This window comes from Dromaius novaehollandiae, chromosome Z (genome assembly GCF_036370855.1).
Source record: "Dromaius novaehollandiae isolate bDroNov1 chromosome Z, bDroNov1.hap1, whole genome shotgun sequence".
NCBI classification, from domain to species: domain Eukaryota; kingdom Metazoa; phylum Chordata; class Aves; order Casuariiformes; family Dromaiidae; genus Dromaius; species Dromaius novaehollandiae.
Window position 1 is genome coordinate 60,874,032 of NC_088132.1, and position 24,635 is coordinate 60,898,666.

At 36.1% G+C, this 24,635-nt stretch overlaps 1 protein-coding gene across 11 annotated transcripts in view; it reads right to left on the reverse strand.

Moving 5' to 3' along the window:
- Positions 1 to 24,635, reverse strand: part of LOC112987094 (erbin) — a 114,334-nt gene that overhangs the window by 69,638 nt on the left and 20,061 nt on the right. For all 11 annotated transcript variants that reach the window (XM_064501769.1, XM_064501770.1, XM_064501772.1 and 8 more), the window contains 2 exons: positions 24,421 to 24,532; positions 4,833 to 4,889 (listed from right to left, as the gene is read on the reverse strand). The gene's annotated coding sequence lies outside the window, so the exon portion shown is untranslated. The remainder of the gene's footprint in view (positions 1 to 4,832; positions 4,890 to 24,420; positions 24,533 to 24,635) is intronic.

A 24,635-nucleotide genomic window follows, 5' to 3' on the forward strand; every position in this document is an offset into this window, starting at 1 on the left:
ACACTTTTCCCCCGCCCCTCAAAAGGGTGTTTACCAGTCACATCTGCAGCAAAGCTGAAAATGAAACCAGCTATCAGATGTTTATACAGAAGGGAAAGGAGAGGAACTACACACAAGAGTGTCTGGTCAGGTTCCTTTCAGCCCACTTCAGTATCTACAATTTCAGAGTTGTGGAGTTGTGGATGTGTAAACACATGAAAGGGAATGACATAGGGGAGGAAAAAGCATGTACTGCAGCCTAACAAACACAAAGTTGTCTATTTGGCCAGGTGAGAGAAGCCCCAAAATATTCCTGTTGAAACAGAGAATTATGGAGAGAAGAAAAACATACTGTTTCTTAACAATCTTATGTAATACACTAAAAAAACAAAAGTTAACCACATCTATTCTTCTATATTAAAAAAACAACAAATGAAGGTTCCTATACTGGAAATAAAAATATATCAGTCTGTCTTTAGAGATGTTAATGGGTCTTTAAAGACATCACAGGTTTTTCTCTACAACTACAGAAAATGACCATTTACTGAATATCTGGTTTGCTGTTAAAGCCAACTCAAAACTCCTAGCACATTATAAAAGAATCTCCAGCAAATGACAGCAAATTCCAGTCCCATGGAACGTGGAGAAACTGTAAATGTCTTAGTACCTCAAGAAACTCCAACATCCTCTGCTCTTACAGGAAAGCAGTGACAGAATTATCCTTCATCTTCATTCTTTAATCTCAAAATGGCTTGGCATCTCTTTGCTCATCAGCAAATCATGTACTAAAGCTAAAAGGTTTTGGGGGTTTCTTTTGTTTCTCTTTTTAAGGTTTGGCTCAGGTTTCCTCCAAAAACAATCTACTCGTCTCAGAAAGGAATGGCGAGATTCTAATTTAACAGACAGCAGCCAGTATCCAGCAAGCCCCGACCTGGAAGACTGTTTCACCATAACCCTTCTTCTTGCCTTCTTTATGAAGGTGAAGTATGGCTCTCAAACCTGAAGGAAACTGAAGAGTAACTGAAACATCAGAAGGACATGGGATTGGAATTCTCTGGTTGTGCTTTCAAGACCTCAACGATGAGGATACAAAATTAAGGTTTTTCGGCCTCCTCCTGCCTCCCATCCAGGCTATTTGTTTCTGTCTCTACAACAAAAATCAACATCATTTTGAAAAAAGGATTGGTTATGTCCTTCATTTTACAAAAGAGACTAGCAAACACTCAGGCCAGTACAAACCAATGAATCCAAGGGCTGCAATTTGGGGAGAGAACAAGTAACCGGAAATGAAAGACTTCTGAAAAGGGTTTTCTGGAACAACACCATTTTAAAGTGAAACTACAGTCTGATTCTCCCTGCACCTGATATGAAAACAATGCTCAACTGTTCGGTGGCTGGATGCCGTCATGCAGACAGCGAACACCAAAACAAACATCATACTCAGTCACATGTAATATTCACAGCAAATGAAGGAAAGGCCATTTCTCATGAAACAACAACGGTGAATAGTAACAACAGATGGAGGAACATGATATGTTTTAGTAAATACAGTAAATAGAATCAATTGTTTAATACAAAAATTAAAAGGAATCTCATTACATACATATGTATGTATATTTATATACATACACACATATGTATGTAGGTAACCCACAACAACAATAAGCAGCAGACCACCACCACACTGAACTCCAAGCGGCAGGTCAGCAAGATAATTTCAGTAACTTACAGAAGAGCAATGCTGAGTGTGAATTCTGTAGACAGCATTTGCTAAACTCACCAGTTTCTTGTATTCTATGAAGTAAATTCTTACTAGACTTGAATTTACTACTTTGTTTTATTTTAAAGATTCAAGATTCTTGATCAAACTAATTATAAAACCTCTTTACTTATTTCTAAGAGTGGTGATGGTATTGCTATTTTCTTGGTTCAACAATAGTGTTTTCTTGCTTTATTAAAACTAGAAACTATCTAACCAGGTTTCTTGCAAGTTAGTTGAGAAACTGGAAAATAACTATTCTAAAAAAACCTGAGGATTTATGACATGTCAAACCCACCGTTAGTATATCAAAAGGAATCTTTGGAATGCTTATTTCTATTTATTTTCATAATTATAACAAGGTAATCATATAACAATGAAGTCTTGGCTTTAACATACCAAAAAATTAACAACAAAACAGATTATCTTTGTAGAAAGAAATTAACAACAAAAATATTTTTAAACTGAGATAAGAAACAGAAAATGCTTGATAAATACCTGCAATAAGAAGATACTGTATCTTAAGCACAGGCTTTTACTGAAATGGAGTAATACTCAGTACTCTATTATATTCATAGACCAAGACATTAGTAAGGCAGAGCTACGAGAGCACAAATCTGTAATTTAAGGTAGATCTACCACAGAAATATTTTTTTTTTAAAAAAAGGTAAGAAAAATTACAGTTTAAGTTTACAGTTATAAATAAAATATGTTCAGCTACCCAAGCAATTGTAATTCTGGTTTTTATACTAATACTACACAATAACATACAATGCTCATTGGCACTTGTATGGCCAAATCGCTCTCATTTGAGAAGCATATTAGAGTCATGTTCCCCCCCCCCCGCCATTGACACTACACAGCACCACCCCAGGTTGTTATAACTTAGTTCTCACACATTTCCTTTTGCTCTTTTTCTAAAGGCAGCTCTGGAAACTAGCTTCCCTCTGGACAGCCAAACTATCAAAGTAAGTGCTACTACAATATCTCATCTGAAGAATGGTCTCTAATTGTATACCATTAACAATGCTGCTGAGATTAGTATTAGATCTGCGCTTCATTTCTGATGTTTGACTTGATTGCATATTCTCTGGATAAGCATTTGTAGTGTTACTAAGAGAACATTAAGAGGAATAAATTGATTAAAAAAAAAAAACATTGTGCTTGAGGGTCCCCCCCCCCTTTCAAAAGATCAAAAAAGCTATATAAATTCAAGCATACTTACTATCACAATCTGACATTTAAACGAAACTGTAAGAACCCCTCCCACTTCAGGGTAATATTCAAAAACCTGAGCTTTTTTAAAAGCCATGATATTGATGTTTCTTTTTAATGGATAAATATTTTCTTTACAATATGGAACTGACAAATATTTGTTTGGTTTTGGAGTGTTTTGGGTTTCTTACTTTTGATTTTATACAGAACAGCCAGGAATATGAAATAGTCTCATTATCCCACTAGGATACTGAAGTGAACTCTGATCCCTATTCACCACCTTTTTATTTTTTTAAACATGCAGCACAAATAATCACAGCCACTGCTGTGCATCTATCCACTCATTTCAATATTAAATAACTCTGTTTTCTTTCATTGCTGCTGTAGAAAACATCTGTGGAAGCAAACAGGACAAGTCCTGACTTTCTACACAGAGAAAACGATGAAAATTAAATACACAGAGAAACCAGACTAAGAGATGGTAAGCCTGCTGGAAGAGCTATAAAACCTTATTAAACTGCTTTAGTCTTTTGAAGGATTATGCCTGTAGCTACTGTATGAGTAAATGCTGTGTATCACATACTGTCAACATGTACTCAAGCAGAAAGAAAGAAATGCTGTCTTAATTCCACCAGTTATTACAACATAGTCAAGAGATGAACCAGTAAAGGGAAATGAAAAGGAAAGAGGCACTGGTAGTAATTTGCCCATAGGAAGCTACAATCCTTATGGAGCAGTAAGCACAGCTGAGGCAATGCAGTGGTTTCTAACTTAGGAGAGCATGCCAAAGCACACACAAGCCTACAGCACTGCAGGCTACATCAAAGGCAAGAGAGAGAGCGAGCATGTGTACATGCTTACCTCTCCTTAAATGAGCAATGTTACGCGTTGGTTGTAGCAAGGCCAGATAAAAGATTCAGAAGACTGTGTATGTTTTACACTGATATTTTATAATTAGTCTTTAAATTACAGTGACTGATGTGTCAATATTTATTAGCTTTTCCACAATTTGAACAGCACTATTAATAACCTCAGAACAGATGGAAGCTGCTATCATAGTTCCTTTAGCTTTATTTTTTTTGTTTGTTTGTTTGTTTGTTTTTTGGAAGACACTCCACAGAAGTTTAAATAGAAGACAAAATACTCTTTTGGGCATTCTTTTTATTCATGAGAAATACTTGCTTATAGAATTCCTTACAATATGCAGCAAAAGCAGCATCTGCACTGGCATCATTAAAAAAAGAAAAAAGCTGATTCTCAAAATGTATTTCTTTTCCATAAAGCTTTGAAAAGAAAACTGAAATTTATTTGGCTTCTTAATACTTTTGAGACTCTTAAGTATGATCTTAAACTAAAGAACATTAATAAACCAAAAAGAAGAGAGAAATGACATGGTATCATGTCCCCCTGGGCTTTAGATCTACAAAAGAGAAAGAAGGACAGTAAGAGGCCCAACAAGTATTGAAAGCATTCTTTCAAACGTCTTTTATCCATGTTTTTTGAAAGTGTGCTTATATTCCCTAGGAACTAAAGAAACATGTTTATGTTAAAAAGCAGTACAAAGTGTTAATGCTTCACAAGTCAAAATGTTTAATAATGGACATTAAGCCTTAAAACAGTTATTTTCCAGTTATCCTGCAACTCATTTCCTACGTTCCCCTTTCTACACGTATACAATTACATATAAATATGCATCATTCACTTGACTTATATCAACAGATATTTGCAACTATAAAAGCTGGCTTCAGAACAACATGAAAGCTTATGTAGAATAAAATCCAAGTATTTGAGTTGATTATGGCAACATATAAATCAAAAGAGGATTTATATTTTAATATATTGTTCAGCTGGTCCAAAAGGAAGAAAATATGGTACTTACCACTGTGTTACTTTTTTCTCCCTGCTGCTTCTTCCCTGAGCTTTCAAACCCAACATTCTGTTTAAGAAAATGGTACAAAAATTTTAGTCAGTCCTATTCCTATTGGATAAGAATAAACTCATTTTGTTGTATTAGATATATTCATTTTGCAGAGGGTTTGTTTTTAAAAAAAAAAGATAGATGCACATGTATGAATAGTAGTATGAACATTTCAGAGAACTCAAAAGACTTTCAAAACCATAAAAAATATATCTGGGGGAAAACTATTGTGTGTGTAATATATAGTACAGAGCAACATCACTTTTTAACCTACTTCAGTTTTGATTTCTTAGCATTCTGTCAACCCAGTTATTTCATTTCTACTCCACATTTAACTGCTGTATTTATTAAATCTCATTTATATCAAACAATTCTGCATATAATTCTTAAGACATTTAAGGAAAAAATACATCAGAAATTAGCAAAACATTACAAGAGCACACTTCACCCATGAACTTATCATTAACAATTATTTAGAAAGTCACAACACGTTTAACAAGGCACATCAAATAATGCTATCTTTACTGAATTAAAACAATTAAACAAACAAAACACATTCAACAGATCTCAACTGGACACATTCAGAATTATTGGCTGGGCATGTAAGAAAGGATAAATTCGATCTACAACAAAAAAGTAGCACATATCTTATGGTCAGATAGATCATCTAACTGAGCAGGAAGTCACATACAACAGTTAAGGAGTCAAGTCAGATGGGGAATAATTTTTCAAATTTGTAGTACCTAGACAAAAATACAGTTGGTGAGAGTGCAGGTAGTAACTTCATTCAAAGAAAGGATTTACCCACGAATAGAATAATATTCACTTCCAATAAAGAGACTTCAAAAGTAGAATCAGCCTGTCATAAAAAGAATCATAAATGTGTCCTTAAAATAAGAATAAAAGTAATTCTGAGACAGGATTCAAAATTGTTGCAGAAGCAGTGAAAGTTACTTGGTTTGGGGAAAGGAGCAATGGACCATACCATCACAGGATTAACTCCTTCGGAAGGCAAAATTAACACATCAGGATTACACTGGAACTGACTTTCACATGTTGCATGTTTATTCCTCATTTCAGCAGTTAGCGGTGCCAATTTATACATTCATACCAAATAGATTCCAAAGCACTCTAGTGGATAAACATATTCAGTTATTTTCAATAGAAGGACAACCAGAATATGCAAGCAGCAAGGGAAAAAAAGTAATAAAGGTAAAGCCTCAAGCCTTAGAAGCTTTTCAGCAGGAAACCCCAATCAGTTTAGCCAGTCCAGAAATACAGAACAGGAACAGTCAAGACAATTAGAAAACAAATATATATATATAAATATATATATATAAATATATATATAAATATATATATAAATATATATATAAATATATATATAAATATATATATAAATATATATATAAATATATATATAAATAGCAAGGATCAAATCTGAGTCTGAAACCTGGGATCTTAGGAAGAGTCTATGTCGAATTGCCATGGCTGCATGCTTCTTTACTTTCACATTATGCTTTGCTACTACTGAAATAATACTTAATCCTTACAAAAGGTATTTAGAGGCTTTGTACATAAGATCACAAATGGAAGAACTGCAGGTTTGCAATAGGTCTGCTAGGATAAACAGAATTAATCCAGAGAGTGCCATAGCGCTGGGCCTGATGTAGCGGGAGGACAATCAAGAGGATTCTGCCTCCGGAAAGAGAAAGGCGTACAGTCAAGACTTTGCAGGCAGAGCTTTCACACTAGAAAAAGGATCAGAGAAATAGGTAGCCCTGTAATAATTACAAAAGCAATAAACAAAAGAGATTATTTTTGCATCATTTCCTGACACCTATTAAGCCTGCTCTGTTGAAATGCCCAGGAGAATAAGTTTCAGTGGTAGGAGCCATTACCAAATTATGAAGTGTTCACAGACTTCAGAAACAAGCAGAAGAAACTCATTTGGTTCCAACTGTCCAGAGAAGATAATACAGCAATTGGGACGCTATCTTCAAGTCAAGTCTGTATTTCACAGAGCACAAAATGACAACACAGAGGAGTTCCAGCTTGCCTAGAACTAGTGATGTGCAGGTCAAGAGTAGAATTTCAATCAACTTGGTATCTACAGAGATCTATTACCCTCTATCCTTCAAATTTCATTAAAAACAACCCCGAGAATTTTGTTTTATAAGAACAGTTTTTACATCATAAAAGCTCATGTTTTAAAACTGAGTAATTAAAAGATGCATCAAAAACACAGAAGTCAAGGACAAAGCAGAACACATCTGGGACAACTGGAACACTGGCTTCCCCAGGATTTTGCTTCAGCTTTAGCTCAGTCTTGGATGAATTTCTAAGCTACTGTAACTGAAAACTGGAATACATAATCTTGCACAATGGACAGCTTCTGCATAAAAATGTTCAAATAAAGCTACAACAGAGTACAAGGAACTGCATCTTATCTAGAAAATTAAAGTTTGTGTAATGAGGATAATTTAGCACTAACCTACGTTTTAGCAATAAAAGGCTACTAGTATTTCTAGGATCAGTCAATTCTTAGCATCTACAGCAAATGCAATCAGTTTTCTTGTGTCATGCAACTAGAAGTAGTGGCTCTGTATGAACACTTTTTTATGGCACTCAGGTTGTCACCAGCTGGTTCTTAAGCAATTACCTTAGATACACATACACCCTATGACTGTATACATAAGGAATCTGCCATTGCTTAAATTTAAGTTTCCAAATGAAGGAAGCTAGTTCACAGCTAGGGAGTAGGGTACTTTTATTTGCATTTAAGTGTGAGGTTTAATCTGGAAAATATAGGAAAAATTACTAGATGAGGCACATACATGTCAATGCATATATCTGTACAGGACAATGTCAAATAAATGCACTGCAAGTAAAATACATTAAGTGCTAGTTTCCTCAACAAATGATCTTTTTGGTATCCTGCAACAGGATCTCAACTAGCTCAGAAGAAAGGTCACTTTCCAATTTATTTTGCAGATATGGTAACAGATACTTTAGATGATTAGCAATAAAGTACCTTCAAGAAAAAAAAAACACTAATTAAATCTTATTTAACCCTGCTCTAGTACATGACATGAACTGCATCTGATTGCATGGAATCTCAAAATCTGTTAGCTTCCTCCAAGTAAAAAGGCACGGCATAAGAACGTTAGCAATCAGGTTAAAGTACTGGGAGAGCACATGGGGGAATTATCATGTGTCCTCACCCTGGTCTTACTCTTCTTTGGGTACTACCCAAATGCTGTTAGAAGCAAGATACCTGCCAGTTGGACTGCTGATCTGCACCAGTGCAGCTGTTCTTACCATTTCACTGTATCCTGTAAGCTGTTCACATCTTTATCTCATTTCCAACTTGCCACTGGTTTTAAGACTAGTGAAGCCTGCAGTTCACTCAACATCTTTCTTACTACAATTTTCATATAGATGTATTTCACCTCAAATCTTTGTCATTCCTTGAACTGCTCACTGGAGCACTTCGAAGGGATATTGATGCACTCAGAACACTAGTGGCAAACTTGCACACAACAGATCAGGAAACAGGATAGTATTTCATTAAGCTAAATGGCAATGAATAATGACCAGGCACTTTTCCTTTCTCTGTTTCTAATTAAAAAATGGGGGGGGGGTCCACCTCATTTATGCTGTTCATATAAGGAAGAGCTGGAAAGAAATACCTCAAAATTGCTAGTTTGGGAGTCATTTCAGTGACCCTGCAGCCCCTGACAATCACTCCACATTTTAAGTAGTCAAAACAATCTGTTATTTCATTAAATAATTCCAGGTGAATATTCCAGGACCAGGATTATCTATGCTTGGCCTTATATATCCACTCATATTCAATGACAAAGACAGTATGTCTACCTAACAAGACTTCAGAGATCTGACCAAGTGCAGCAGTTCTTGCTAATACTGCAAATCACTACAGAGGAACACACACATGAACTTTTGGAGTACAGACCAGGAGGATGAGAGGTTCCAAAGACAACCAAGAAAGTGCAACTGAATGCTCTACTAGTATTACTTTCCTCAATGAGACTTGATTCACTGCACAAGAATACCTATAACCAAGTAATAGTTAAAAAAAATTGCTGCAAAAAATTCCTTGCTACACTACAGTAAGTTTCCATATACTAATCACGAAAATCTCTACCTAAAAACCTATTTCTAGGACTTGAGTGAATTATCATCTGAAGTACTACAGAAGGATAAATTTATAAACTTGGGTGATTTATGCACTACATCAGGTTAGATTAAAACTGGCAGAATACTTCCAGTAAATGTCAGGAGAGTATATACAGAGATGCACGTAATCATTTCATGTACTACAATTAAAGTTGTTGTTAACGGTTACTGGCAAGATTTTTGTTCAATCACATGATGTGCTACATAGGCAAGAAATTTTTACTGTACAGTGAGGTAGTGTTGGAGAAAACAAAACAAAACATGATCTTTAGTGAGGAAATACAAGATAAATATAGCTGGCAAAAATATTTATCTCTACATAGTATGCTTTTTGAAATCGAACAGACTTATCACACTTAAGATAGAAGGGTCTTCTGTAGACCAAAGTCAGCTTAGTTATTATCAGATTCCTACATTTGGGTGGTGGGAAGAGGGAGAGGAAGGAAGGAGGAGCAGGGATATAGGGAGGTTTCAGAGACCATTATCAAGAAAGAGTACATCATGTTCTTTCTGGAAGCAGATGTCACTGTCCCTTACTGTTTCTTGTTACTTTGGTGTTTGAATCAAGGCCAGACATTTAGAGCCTGTAGAGCAGGGCAACAATCTCTGCTGAGCAGATTGTCTGATTAAGAACATCTGATACAAGCTCCAGGAGCTGCACGGTCCTTCTCCTGGTCTTGGTTGGAGTCTAAGACATCTAATTGTGATATGTTGCCTTAAGCAGCATGAGACTGACCTACTTGAAGATTTGGTCCTTCCTTGTACTATGCTGTCACAGCTGTTGACAGACAGGATCCTTCACTGCATGAAGCAGACAGCTAATGGAGCATTCTCCATGAGTACACCAAGATTCACATTTGCTTCCAGCATGGCCCAAAATAACCCGCATTTAGCAACACTGTTGGTATGCTACAGGGGACATCCATCCGAGAAGTGTTCTGCCAAGGGATGTGGTATGCTTCTCAACAATAATGGAATGGAAAGAAACTTCTGTAGGATGCTGCCTGGCTGAACTGCTATATGAATTATTATTTTAGAGCTTTACTATTTTGCCAGGGCATCTAGAATTCTGTGAGAGGCATTATTATCTTAAAACTGAATGAAATGCGTAGTGCCCAGCATAATGAATTTTTATTCAATACTTACAATACTGTAACAGCACTTTTGGACAAGATGGTTAAGAAAATAACACACATTCATACCTTCATGTATGCAAGAAAAACAGGTCTATTTAACTTTGTCATCAATTGCTTTTTCTTGGGGAAGCTGGTAAACAAAGAAAGGTCTCCAAACTGATTTCCAAGGCATAAACAAAGATAGCAAATTTGAACTCAATTTTCTTAAATTGTTTTCAAATTATTTTTCTCACCTCTGTGGATATATAGCAGCAAATCTCACACTGTGTAAATGCTATGAGAGTAAGGTGTGGTTTTGCAACAAAATAAACATACTTAGGTTTAGAAAAAGTACCAGAGGTGCAAAAAACCTCCTTTATAATAGTGCAGTTAGGTCAGAATTGACCAGTACAGCTGAGTGTAATCCATGTTGGTTCAATGATGGTATTTATGATAGAAAGGAGGTCTGTTTGCTATTTGGAAAAATTTTGAGTAGAGAAGGCTGAAATTTAGTGTTTTTCGTAAACCATGAAGAGATATGCTTCCTTGCCTCCATTCTAGCAAAATTACTAAGTTGACATAACTAGTATCCAAGATATTCTGTTCAAGTCTTACTAAAGCAGATGAATAATCATACATTGATTCAATCATTCATGAATTAATGATACACAATGCTCCATCCCACGTTAATTCTGGTATCATTTCCTATACTAAAAAAAAAAAAAAAAAGTGTGTGGGGGGAGTATCAGGAGAATCTTTTTTACAGAACCAAGACATTTCATATCAGTGGACAGAAATCAGACTAATCACTGTTTAATTGAAAGTTATTACTAATTTACAGGAGGTAACAAATATATTCACCAAAGCACAGCAAGTGTTCAGACTTGTGAACTATTAATTTCTGCAAACCAGGGTTGCTTTGCAAAACAGTAACAGCACAGTATATAGTATCAATTTAATCCTCCTCAGATATAACAATCCTGCTTAGGTTTTGCTGATATCACCTGGAGTTGCCACTGTGATGCCACTGCATCAACTCAAACAACCAGAGACCAAGCTGAGAATGAAAATGTAGAAAACACAGAGACATGATCCTTTGATTTTCTCTTCCAAACTTACTGTTAAAAATATTTTGGCAAGGTTTTAAAGCCAAGCATTTGAAATATTAATATGCCAAACATCTTTAAACACTGCATTCATTTAATGTAGGCTTTCTAAGGGGCAGGGGTGGTGGACAGAAAAAGAAAAAACAGGTCTACTGATCTGTTTGTTTCTTGTCTCTGAAGTACACAAAACAGTAGTACTCAAACCTTGAAAAAACAAGAAACCATACACCACAGAAAACCACCTGAGGTCTTCAGTCAAGGAGACAAAGCTTCATGAGTCACTTACCTCGACCTCACAAACCATGCTTAGGGACTGCTGAACCAGCAGAACTCAGAACAGCTACAGTCTACATCTCATGCATCATCAGAATTATTTACTTCTCTAAGTGACATTTGTACTAACTCATTGACTGGAAATGAGTAGCTTTGCAAGCTACAAGGCCTCAGTTCAGCCTAAGGAAGCTTTATTGCTAGTGGTAACACACAGAACCCAACTTGACTCAGTCTAGGGATTAAAATATAAAGCAAAACATTCACATTCTTTGTAAGTTATGACAACTCTTACCCAAATTTCAGCAATTTCAAAGTTCTCCCCAGGACCTGCAGAATTGGCAACAACTGTAGAAAGGACCAGACATACCTGCTTCACATCAGGAGGCTGACTAATGCTACAAACAGAATGCAGCAAGAGAGCTCAGGATAACAAGGGGGGGTTGCAAATCCATGAGAAAACTATTTACATCTGGTGCCCTTGCTCTTTGCTCCTATGCCACTACCCCTCCTTTTCACCTTTTCTTCCCTCCATTTGTAAAAGTTTCTTGCCATCACAAGAGCCTTAGGAAGACAGTGACAGCTCCAAAGAACCAGAGCTTCTCCACGCCTGTTACTGTTAGCCTTCCTTCACATCATCAGTCTCTCTTGGGCTAAGGAAAAGGACGAAAGCGGACAGTTTCAGAACGAATGACTAAGATTAGGAATACTTATACAGGATAATACAGGAGACTGAATATATCCATTTAATGAACTTCGGTAGTAAGATTTATAATTATAAACATTAAATAGAGTTATTACACAGACACTAAACTACACCAGAATTCATATCACTGTAACTAAAAAGGATATACTTAATCTAAGCAAAATAGGTGGTAAACCTGTATGATGCTATTATCATGACCCTCACACCCCTTTTTCCCCACTACCCCTCATCACACATACCCTTTTTTCCTTCCTCTACTTCATTACACCTACATGTTGTTTCTTATCTTTTATTAAACATTGAAGTACTTCAGGGAGGGACACTTCTTATTTTATCTGCTCAGTACTGAAGAAATATGGCACCATGTCTTATAGGGACCATGGGCAGCTATAAAATGCTGGTGGCACCCAACACCCACACCTCTGTGAGCAAGGAACGATTGGCAAAACATTGCATTAAATGGATGCTGACTCACTAACACAAGTAATTCATTAACTACTTGCTAAGAGGGAGATAGAAGCAATCTAGGTAATAAAGTAAATACGACTACTAAGCATAAGAAGAAAAGAAAGCACAGTGAATTCGCACATTTGGCAAAGGTTTTGGGCACAATATTTAATTGCATATTGAACTTTCCAATATCAACTTGTGAGATTTGATCAAACAAATCCCAGGGCAAGTCATTCATCTGAATGACCAAAAGATTGCCACAGTGTGCACTCCTGTCCCAAAAGACAAAGGACCTAGAATGTTCTGGTCTCCAGCACCCCAGATGAATAACGTATTGCTTCTATACCATTAATGAGAACTATAAAGGTAGTATATTTCCCTCCATTTAAAACCTGCTCAGGCAGAGGTACTCTGAATCCCCCTATTGCATCAGGTAGACACTTTGCCATTTCTACAACAGCTTATGCACAATTTTGGATCCTAGAGCTGCTTAAGTCTATTAAGACACAGAAGGCTATGGGTAGACTCGGCAGCAGAACCTTAGCCACACACAGAATTCAGACAGCAAGTTTTACATACTTTGTTGAATGCTAGCGGCACTCTAAATGCATATGTTTACCTTGCATCTGTGGCCTTTCACAGAAGTATTACTACTGGCTGCTCCATGAGATTATGCAACATAGTTTGAAGTGCTATTATCCGAACCATCTAAAGGCTTTATTTTAAGTTTATCAAATTATGTATAAAATACACTGGAATAAGTTGTCAGAACCAATAACCGCCTAGTTATTATCTGAAATTAGATTAGAAAAAAAGATATTAAGAACAGAATAAATCTTTTGCTTTATTTGTGGTATTTCCCATATTTCAGAAACACTATTTTATGGCATAATAGACAGAACTTTTCAAATCTAAATTGTTAAAAAGAAATAGAAAGTAACAGCAAACAGTTGCTATAATTGTATACTTAATTATAGATCTCATGCTACCAGCCAAGTCATTGTTAAGACACGTAAATTCCCGAGTTCCCTTTCCTTCCAGGGCAGAGGTGAGCAGTGCTAGTTAAGCAACCCTGAAATCTATATTTAGATGTCATTTTCCCCCACCTGTGAATGGGCATAACTTTCTAATTAGAAATTGCTATTATGAGCCTTTTACTTCCTTCTGCATTTATTTTGTTCCGCTCCACTTTATAAAATTCTATTAGGAGACATCACTGACCAGTTTTGATTACAGATATTATTAGCAATCTCAACTTGCTTGCAAAACTGCTGAATACTCATGTCTACAAATTCAATCAATCTCAGCTGTTCTCTGAACATAAAAAGCGGTATGAAAATATTAGGATGGTTTTGCTTGCTTGGGTGAGTTTAAAGAACAAAAAAGAACTGTCAGATACTTTTTACAACTGTCAATTAATCTGTGTATCAATTCCCTGTCATAACAGTATATCATTAACTCATCCCATACATACATTATGAAGATCAATTCTTAAATGTCAGTGTTCTCTATAAACAATAATAAAGGAAGAACCCAAGAGAAATAATACGCTCCTATATTCAAAACAGGAATTGGATAGTAGGACAGGAACAAAACAGAATCACATGAAGAATTTTAAGAATGCCCTGATCTGAAGCAGGGAGGTGCTCTCAAGGCACGTGTCCAGTGTTAAAACTTTTTAGTAAGTGGTGAACAATCGAACAGGTGTCCTTCTGGAAGCTGAAGTTCCTGTTTGTAGGAACTCATATTACATTCATCATTGAGTGCAACAGCTACTTGATCATGACTAACCATATGCAACATCATTCCAAAACGTATTTCCAGTCTATTGCATTTCATACAGGCATATGCCATCTATGATTTTTTTTTTTCCTGTGACACTATCACATTACTCTTGAGAAGACTAATGCTGCTGCTTAATCTCGTTGTTTGAGCCAATTTATAAACACTAAGCTTTGGCATGTTGTCAGATCTCCTCACTACCTGTCTGAGAAGCAATGCAGAAGTGTGTGGATTGTCACTTTTTACCATATAATTTAAAGCTACCAAACCGTATTGCAAAGCTTATTTACATTTCCACAAAGATTATTCCAGAATTGATTTGCTTTATGGATGAAACAAAGCTTTACAATCCCCTTGGATTTTTACTGTGCAACAGGATGACAATCCTCCTCTGACAGGCAAAAGCAATCTGGGACTACAAGCCATCTGAACTACAAGGCAAACAGTTCACAAAGGTAATAAAGACTTTTGTCATTTGAAATTGCATAACTGCAAGGTAAATAATACCCAACTTTATAAGAAAGTTTAAGGAAATTAATATGCTGAATTCAATTGATTGGAAAGGGTCCTTCTTTTTTCTGTATGATAAAAAAAATCCTCTGCAGATAGAACTTGAAGCAACCAAAGGATTTTAAAACTGATACTTTTACAATCTGGAGAAAAAAAAGGGGGGGAGAGAGAGAAAATATGATTGTTGTTTTAAACCCTGGGTAGAAGATGACAGTGTCTGGAAAAGAACAGGATATGAGTTTGCTGTTTTTGCTCTGATAACAAGGTTAGAGCAAGGGTTGTTTTTGCCTCAGTTCTTAATGGTTTAATTAGAGAACTTGATCTAAACTAATATAGCATAGTATAACATGCAGAAACTGCTGGTTATACACACAGTGCAAAACACCCTTAAGTTTCTCATTCCCAATCTCTGTCACCATCTGAAGACTCTTCTCAGAGAAATTTACTGTCTGGAGGAATGCAAGACCTTCACAAACAGACCAAAGCACTCCCAAACTTCATGCCCTGAACTGCATTTTGAAGATTGTATTAATGCATCTTTCCAAAACCTTTTTACTGGAGTTGCCCATTCCAGTTCACAGTATCTTCTAGTAATATATGAAATGTAATATTAGATCCAATAGCCAAACATTTACATACAGCTCTATTCTCACTTCTGAGTGAAAGAGGAAGCAGGGTGGGAGCTCTAAAAACACCTGATACCTGTTGTGTTCTAATCTCAATCAATTCCTCCCAATTTTCTGGACACAGTGAGTCGGCCTAAAATTCAAGTCTGTATTTAAAGCTTTCTTAGCAATAAATTCTGCCGATTAGTGAATTCTAGCCTTTTACAGAGGTAAATCAGCTACCCATTAAACTGCATTAGATGGCACCTCTGTGCAATTTTCTGTCTAGCACTAAGACATTTTGGAACAAAACTACTTTTTCCAACAGGCTGATTTTTAACAGATCAATCATGTGTATTAACAGCTAAAAAAGCACTAGATTTATTTCTAGTGGGGAAAAATTTCAGTAAAGATCAGTAGCAAGATTAATGGACTAATTCCACTCTAGATACCAGCTTTCATTTTAATACCATTAAGGGATCAGAACTGAGACAGACTGATAGCATCAGTGATAAAATAATTCAACACAGTTTTAATGCATTTACTCGGCGACTAAGCACGTGGTCCAGTGTTCCTATTAAACTATTCAGATACAGAAAAGAAAGCATTTAAGGTTGATAGTAGTCTGGTGTTTTACACCAATGAGAAGGTGGGCTGAGAATAAATGCTTACAGCATGATCTATGCTTTTAGAGAGACGAGAACGTGCACTAACAGTTAGATAACACTAGTGCTATCATTACACCAGTTAAAAAGAAAGAAACAGTCTGAACAGCTTTAATTAGACCTGGCAGGCCACTATCTAAACCAAATATAGCAAACATTAAGACAGAGCTTGACCAGTTTATTTAACACTCTAGTTTATGAGGTAGGCCTTCTCACTAGATGTAAAAATGTCTGGGCAATCACTCTCCAAATAAAACACATCTTTATCTCCACTGAAATGTTGTTTTGTTTTAAATACATATTTAAAGAAAACTACAGCTGGTAAGCTTCAAAAGTAGTGAAATTTAAAGAAGAGCTTTTACTCTCAGTCAAAATTTTCTCTCTTAAGAGAAATGTGGAAATAAAAAATAAAGTAAGAAAGAAAACATAAAAAGAGAAAAGAAAGACTCGGTTTGTTTGCTAACATAGAAGCTATCCAAAGTTTCTCAGAGACGTAGTATACTATACAGGAGATCCTTCCAATGATAAAGTCCTCAATGAGACTCTCTCCAAGGTGAGAGCCCCAGAAGAACCATTCTTTTGCTTCCTCATTCACTCCGTTGGGATTTCCTGCTCTGTTGGTTAACCCATTCCTCTCCCCTCTTCTGCCTGTTCCTCTTCCTTTTCTGTATGTTCTTTGCCACCCAGAATTGCTTTCCCCCTTTCCCCTGCCTTTCTAATACTAAGGTTTCCCTGATGCTCATCCGTTTGACAGGAGAGTTCCAGATGATGAGCGCCTCTGTGGATTGCCTACTTGAATTCAACGCGTATAAAACCAGAACTCTGGTCTCAGTCACCATCAGCATCTGTTCCTACAGCTTTGGAAATTATCACTAGCTAGTGGTGATTCATCAGCTAGTGGAAATCACCACTATCCTGCCTGTTACTCATACCCACATCTCTTCTCAGTCATTCCTCCCTCATATTCCCGTAGTTCCATTTCCCCCCACACCATATATCCAAAACAAAATCTTACTATAAAAATAATTTCTAGCAAAATCCTTGACTGTGTTGCTGTTCCAAGGACCCCTCTTTTCATTTCCAGTTTTCTATTACCGATAAGCAGCCCATTTTCACTCTATTTTCCATACTATTATCTCATTCAGAATCAAGACGTAAAATCCTGATCAGTGAAGTTCAACTCCATAACCATTCCCAAGTTTTCAAAGCAGTGTTTGAAACCACCCTCAGACAGATCTATAAAACTCACTGTGCATTCCTTCATCATTCCTTACCTCTTGCCTTCAAAACAATGCTCAAAAACAAAATCCTGACTATCACTAGGCTACTGATGTGCAAATATCGTCGTTCATCAACTTAACCAGTACCCCCCCCCCCCAACACACACACCATTTCAATGTGCTCGTCTATACATCCAGGTCATCTCTGCCCATCCTAGGGGGCATGCAATCTGTTTTTTATGCCACACTTCTGTTAAATCATGATAGGTGATTCCGGTTGCTTTTCTACAACTCCTTTGGGTTACGTGCCCACAAAGGGCAATCATACTATTTGGAAAAAAAATGATTTTAGACATTTATTAAAATGCATTACATGCATTACACATTTGTACAAGCATATGCCTAATAAGACCAACAGAGTTACATTGGTAAAAGCATTCAGGCTTTTTAACCAGAAAGTTTAAATCAGAAATGTTTACAGGATCTGTTTCCCTACTGTTCCAACCAGGAACTAGCAAAAATTCTTCTTTTGAATCTTTTGAATGTTTGTATCAAAGTAATACACTATGTCCTGATGACTATTCCCGTATAACAGGGAAATGAATGATCTGTGGGAACCAGCCCTCAATTCTGACTTGATCTGTACTGAGAGCAAATGATGAAAAAGCGTATTCAAGCAATTTCTTTGACATTTGAAAGCAAGATTTTTTTCTTGTGCTCTCATTAACTCAATTATAGCTGAAGAAGTTACCTTCGTGCTTTTGAAGAGTTTTGTCTCTGAATTAGAGAGAAGATATTTCAGCTCCTAAATAAATGTGAACACATTTATAACTGTGAATAGAGACAGAATAAGTGTAGAAAAATTTTTACTTGAAATCTGTATTTCAGCACAGAGGGTAGGGAAGGAATGCAGGATCAGCAGCAGCCATATAAGCATCTATATTAAGGAAGAGAAGGGCTTGAGTTCTAAATAGCCTTATAGTAGCCAAAACACCACACAGGCTTCTTCAACTAAACCAGGATGAGAGGCAGATCAAACAGCTTTATATCCTCAAATATCAAGAGTAACATGCAAAAGACAAACAGTGGTCTATTCTCACAGAAGCAACTAATTCAAGGCACAGAGAAGTGGCACAGAGAAGCGGAACATAAGAAGAAAGCATTATTTCACACAATAGACTAGGGAAGTCATGAATCCTACAACCTAAATACAAACTGAAGACACAGATGTAAGTATACTGAGTGATCAGAGAGTTAAAAAAAAGTGAGCCACTTGCCTGCTGAACAAGCCTACAAAGGAGTCTGATTCTTAAGAGTTTGATCATCAAGTCTTCCTGGATTTTCTGAGTTATTAAATACATCAAGTAACTGAACCATATCTGCTGAATATATTAAAAACAAAGGATTGGATTTTTTTTTTTAAATCACCTTCTCAAGCATCTCTGCGGGCCTAACAGCATACAACATATTTTACGTGGACTTCCTGCTACTTTCAGTTTCTGCAGTCTTTAGCTTCTAACCCATAGTCATTGCTGTGTCTTTTTTCTTCATTTAATTAACAAATGGACACTTTTCACTCCTACATTATTTTCTTTTAAAATTGTAGCTAAGTATCTAATAAAACATCCTTAACCGATTTCCCTTTAAAATTGGAAGAGAAAAGAAACTTCTGTACAGATAACATAGCTGAATGGCTTCCGAGTGATCTTTAGAAAAAGGAACAAATAAATGCTTCTGATTAAACTTTATATTTATTATGTAAAATAAAAAACGATTCATAGTCATTTATACTTTATCAAACACAGATATTTTAAATTATGCACTCACTTGGCACCTTTCAGGTCAGGTGCTATTCTTCTGAGAATATTGTATCCATCGTCTTTTATGACCATTTTAGTATTAGCAGTGTAAGACCACTTCAACATAAAAATGAAGTTTTCTGTACTTATGGAGTTCATCATCCTGAACGCAACTGCAATTTGGCGGCTTGCAGTAGCTGGGTATCTATTCTGTAGCTTACCTGAGAGAATACTGATTAACAAGTATTAACATTCTTTTTCATTCTTCAGTTATCAGAAGTTAAAAATAGGCAAAGTTACTTTAACAAAAATAACACTCTCTCTTTCCCTTTTCCTCATTTGGTCCTTCCTAAGTTATAGGCAGCTATATTAACCATCTAATCACATGATTCTTCCTAACAAAGGACAAGTGATATTGAACAGACCAAGCTTATGCTTTTAAATAACTTTTTTTTAAACTGAGTACGTAACACTTTTCTCCTATAGATCCTTAAAATTATTCATCACAGTCCTTAATCAACTCTATTTCCAGTATCTTGGTTTTGCATTAAAAGAATAAAGGTTTTTTCCTTCCTGTACATGCTTTACTCTATTTGCTTATCCTCTACAATTAACGTTTACCTCAAATTTCCTCTCTTCTTGGAAAAATCCACCATCTTTTTGCCTTAAAAACAAGCCAACAGTTCATAAAAATCAATACCCTTCACTTCTGCATCGCTAACCCAGCCAGCTAGCTCACTTACGAGATCTTTTTCTTTTGTCTTCATTGGCTCACTGGCAGGAGGAAAGTCTAAAGATCAGCTGGATCCTCTTCATTGTTTTGGAAACAAGCTATTGAATGTTGAAATGCAAAAGGACATGCTTGACAGCCAGGCAGCTTGGACTTCAAGACATTCTCCATTCCATGACTCTCTGAAATTTGCAGCAAAGGCTGGCAACTTGGCGGTAATTAGATGTTCCTAGATGCAAAGCATTCTTCTTGTATCGCCCCTTTTCTATTAAGGAAAGGCAATTTATTCTTCATGCTTTCTGTGTATGACACCTGAACTGACTGCAAAATAGCTAGCTGTAAGCTAGCCTGCTTCATTTGCCACTCTTCTTCAGTGATGGGCAGTATTTCTCATACTGATGTGAAGTTTTCCAGCACATCAGTCTTTCCAGTTCTCCTCACAAGTATTGTACAGCCCTCCAGACATGATAATAGTAATGCAAGAAATAATTCTATTTGTGCTTTATATAAAAGAAAACATTTTTGCAGGAAAAGCAAACTATGGCACATCCCCTACATCCTCCCATGGCTACCTATGACATCATTTAAAGTAGTGCACTTTACTAGATGTTTCTGCCTCATCATCATTTCTTCCATTAGCAAAAGAATATACCACCATATTATGACTGATGCAAATAAATCCATAAGAAAAGTTCTTCCATGGAAAACACTCAAAAGAAGAGAAAGAAACACTCAATAACCTCTGTGAATGACAGAGAAGCTACATCTAACCTGAAGAAATAGGCACACACATTCCTAAACCAGTAAACTGCAGTCAGCCAAGAGTTCAAAGACAACTATCAAAAAGAGGTTTACTCATATAAATTTGCTGGCACTTAATTCTCTGTCTCCACTGAATAATGTAGCTGGAATAGCAGAGGAGAAAGGAAAGGGGAGAAGGGAGCCAGAATGTGTCATACTATTTAAATAAGTTGGACAGAAGTGTTCTCTTCACACTTCCCCTCTGAAACCACCATGCATATTTATAGCATTGTATAATAAATGTTTTTTATTTGCTAGTTGCTGAATTGAGAAATAGTATCCAAAAACTGCTTACACAATGTAAAAGGGAGCTTCCTAATTCCTAGTCTTTGCATAGAACTAAGCAAATTTGCCTAGATACATTCAGGATGAATGCAGTTGGTTATCCTTCAAATATTCAATTTTGGCCATGTCTCGACCAGGAAGCTCAATCACACAAGCCAACCTTCTGATAACCTAATCTTGTTATAGACAGGCTCCATTAGCAGCGCACACATTTTTAAGTAGCAAGCTAACTACTGTCCTTCATAAAGTCTCCAACTGAAGTAACAGTCAACAAAGCAGTCTAAAATATTTTAGTGTTCAATGTCCATGAAACTGAGAATTGTTTTACCTATCAAGATCGCTTGTTCATACCTCCTCTGCATCACAAAGGACACCAAGCTGACAGAAAGACAGGGCTCTCAATACAGATTGCCAAGATTGCCAAGATGAAACAAGTCTTGCACTGACTTAATTAACCTTTGTAACTCAACCACCTGAGATCAGTTTGAGCAGGCACTTCATGCCAAAACTTGTCAATAGAACTAGGAAGAATAACCAGGCCAACGTTTACTGCTACAAGGACAAATGAATCAGCAAGTCAAGAGGGCTCACATATGTAGACCAAAGCTTATATAAGAAGCTTGGAACATGTCCAAAAACTCAGAATAAAGCCACAAGAATACTGAAGGGATGTGATAGAGATAGGACTCCTCTCTGGCCAACTTTTGATTAATTATTCAGATGGAAGTCTTTATGGCAGGACAGTGGAATAGGATTTTCCTTAGCTTACTCCAATCAAATGCAGCTTCAAAAATTGCATCCTTAAATAAAATGTAGTTAGAAGACCAAATATACAATACTACACCACTGCAAAGGAGACTGCAGTACTCTGTACAATTCAAGATTTCAGGGACTTGTCAAGTTCCCTTACTAGATAGAATATGGATTACAAAAAGGGAAATAAAGATCTGATAAATTCTAGCATTTAATATTTGATTTTAAAGTTTCTTTCACATATTTCAGCTATACTCACTAAGAACTCGCTCATGATCTGTATTTTCACCATGTATTTTTAGTACCTGTAAATACAAATTAATACATTATCTTCATTCTGGATCTAATCATTTAGCAGTGTGTTGACTGTGGATTTAGCACAAGTTATGGCATCTTTTCCAGAAAACTATCCATTTCAAAACTTTGAGAAGAATTTGCAGAACACATGCTCAATTGGCTGTAGGAAACCCCTATCCAAGAGGATCAGAAAACATCATAAACACTGATTATGTCCCTTGCAATACTACAGTAAATATTTAATCGCACTATGCTGTACAATTCACCTATCTGAGATATGCTTGTAGCCACAAGCCTATTGCAAAGGCATCATTTGCTTCTCAGTCCTGGTCTTTTTAGTCAGTAGAAACTTCTACCCCCCACTCCCTCAACTCATTAATCGAGTCTGTCCCATGAATCAACAATTAGGAATGAATGAAGGGCTACACAAAATAAGAGCAAACTAATGCAAAGCAACTAAAAATAAACTATAGATTAACCATTCCGTTTGAATTATCTTAAGCTGAACTTAGCAAGCATTTCGATACTAAAACAAGCAGATCTACAATGAAACTAGGATTATAAAAGAAGAATCTAATTCAAAATAGAATTATTTTTACAGATGTTTGAATATTATCAGTCTACTCTGTTATGCACATTAGGGAAAATTACTGAACAATATAAACAGCACAACAAAGAAAAGGACCATATCTAAATCAAAGCTGTGCACTGCTGCTTGAACTGCCTGCTTTGTTACTGTTAGTTTACTAGTAAATATAAGAATCACAGCTTATTAAAAGTCTCAGCCTATCCAAATCACAAAACTGCATCTCTCTTGTGACATGATTTTGTTTCACAGTACCACTCACTGTTCAGAGAACAGTGAAAGAAACCTCAGAAAAATGACACTTTGTTGCTTCTATAGATCTTTGATTACAGAGGATTGGATAATCTGAAGCACTCATACAGAATACCTTCAAATATGTTTTTTATAAACCCAGTTAAGATTTTCCTCTCAAAAAGATGAAATCTGATTCTTAAAACAAAATTGCCTCTTCTCTTTACTATCCTTTTTTTTTAAGTCACTTTCCCCAGCACCTGCACTACTTTTCAAAATGGTTATAAATTTAAATCTCGTAGTTCACCTGCATTTCCAAGTGCATCATTTCTACAATGCTATTAAGCATTTAAAACAGTATTTTTGCTACTAAAATGCATTCCCCCCCCCCAAAGTCAAGCATTTTCTGTGCATAGTTACAAATATTTGTGAGTGTATCTCTCTACATTCTTGTATCAGGTCAAGAAAAGAACAGGGTGACAAATGTGTTTGCTCAGTGGTCCTAATAAGGACTAGTACAATGATTCCTAGTCCAGTATATTAAGATTGAAATGTACTGTGATCTATTAAAGAATTTTTTCAACACTTCAACTAGGCATACATTTATATTAAAAAACCCTCCACCTCATTCTGGTTATGTTATCCTATTAATTCTTTGGGAGCAACTAAGTGCATCTGCTGTTCAATTATGAGATTAAAAAAAATAAGCTTAAACAAAAAGCTTAGTCTCATCTCTTCAACAAAAAAACCTATCACTAACCAACTTTAGGTAAATGTAACAAGTACACAAAAACAAAAGAGTACGTGCTTGTAACTGGGGGAAGAAAGCATTCATATTAATGTCTCTCTGGATACAATAATCACATTTAAGTTAGTTTACCTAAGGCAGAAATATTTGTTTGAAATTATTTTCATTTTTTGCACAGAACCACTTGAACACATTGTCATAAGATGACTGTCCTGCATATGTTATGTAACATTCCAAGTAAGCAACACAGAAAATTGTACCAGAAACAATGGAAGACAGATTGCCTATACACAAGTTCTATATTCTTCATATAGAAGAATATGAACATGTTAAAACCACAGATACATAGAATACATTCTGAGATTCACATGTGGAGCTTGTCCCCGAGTAAGTGTATATTTAGCTACAATATAAATGCTAAACTACAGTGACTTTCCATGGCACTTTTTGCCAGAAAGCAGCCACAATCATCAGTTCCTATACACCTTCCCTACAAGCTACTGTAATACATACTCAACAATAAAAAAAGTAAAGTTCTTACATATATATTCTTACATATAAGGGTAAGAGAAGATTACCTATCAGCACAATGAAGAGTAACTGGAACAACAATAAACATCAACAACAATAAATGCAGTCAAGACATATCCTTCCCCTTATCTCCTTCATGACATCCAAACAGTCACCTACCCGAATCGCTGCACCTCTTCCAGTTCACACCATAGGAGTTCGAATCAGTTTCTGAACTTGGACCACAGAATCACCAGGATGCAGAAGAGTTTATTAAACCATCCACATGGAACTGTGAAAGATAATTACAAAAATTTTTCAAGATGATGGCCATCAGGGGTCTTATAGAAAATGTAAGACAGTTTGAAAGCCACGCATGAACTTTGTTTAACATC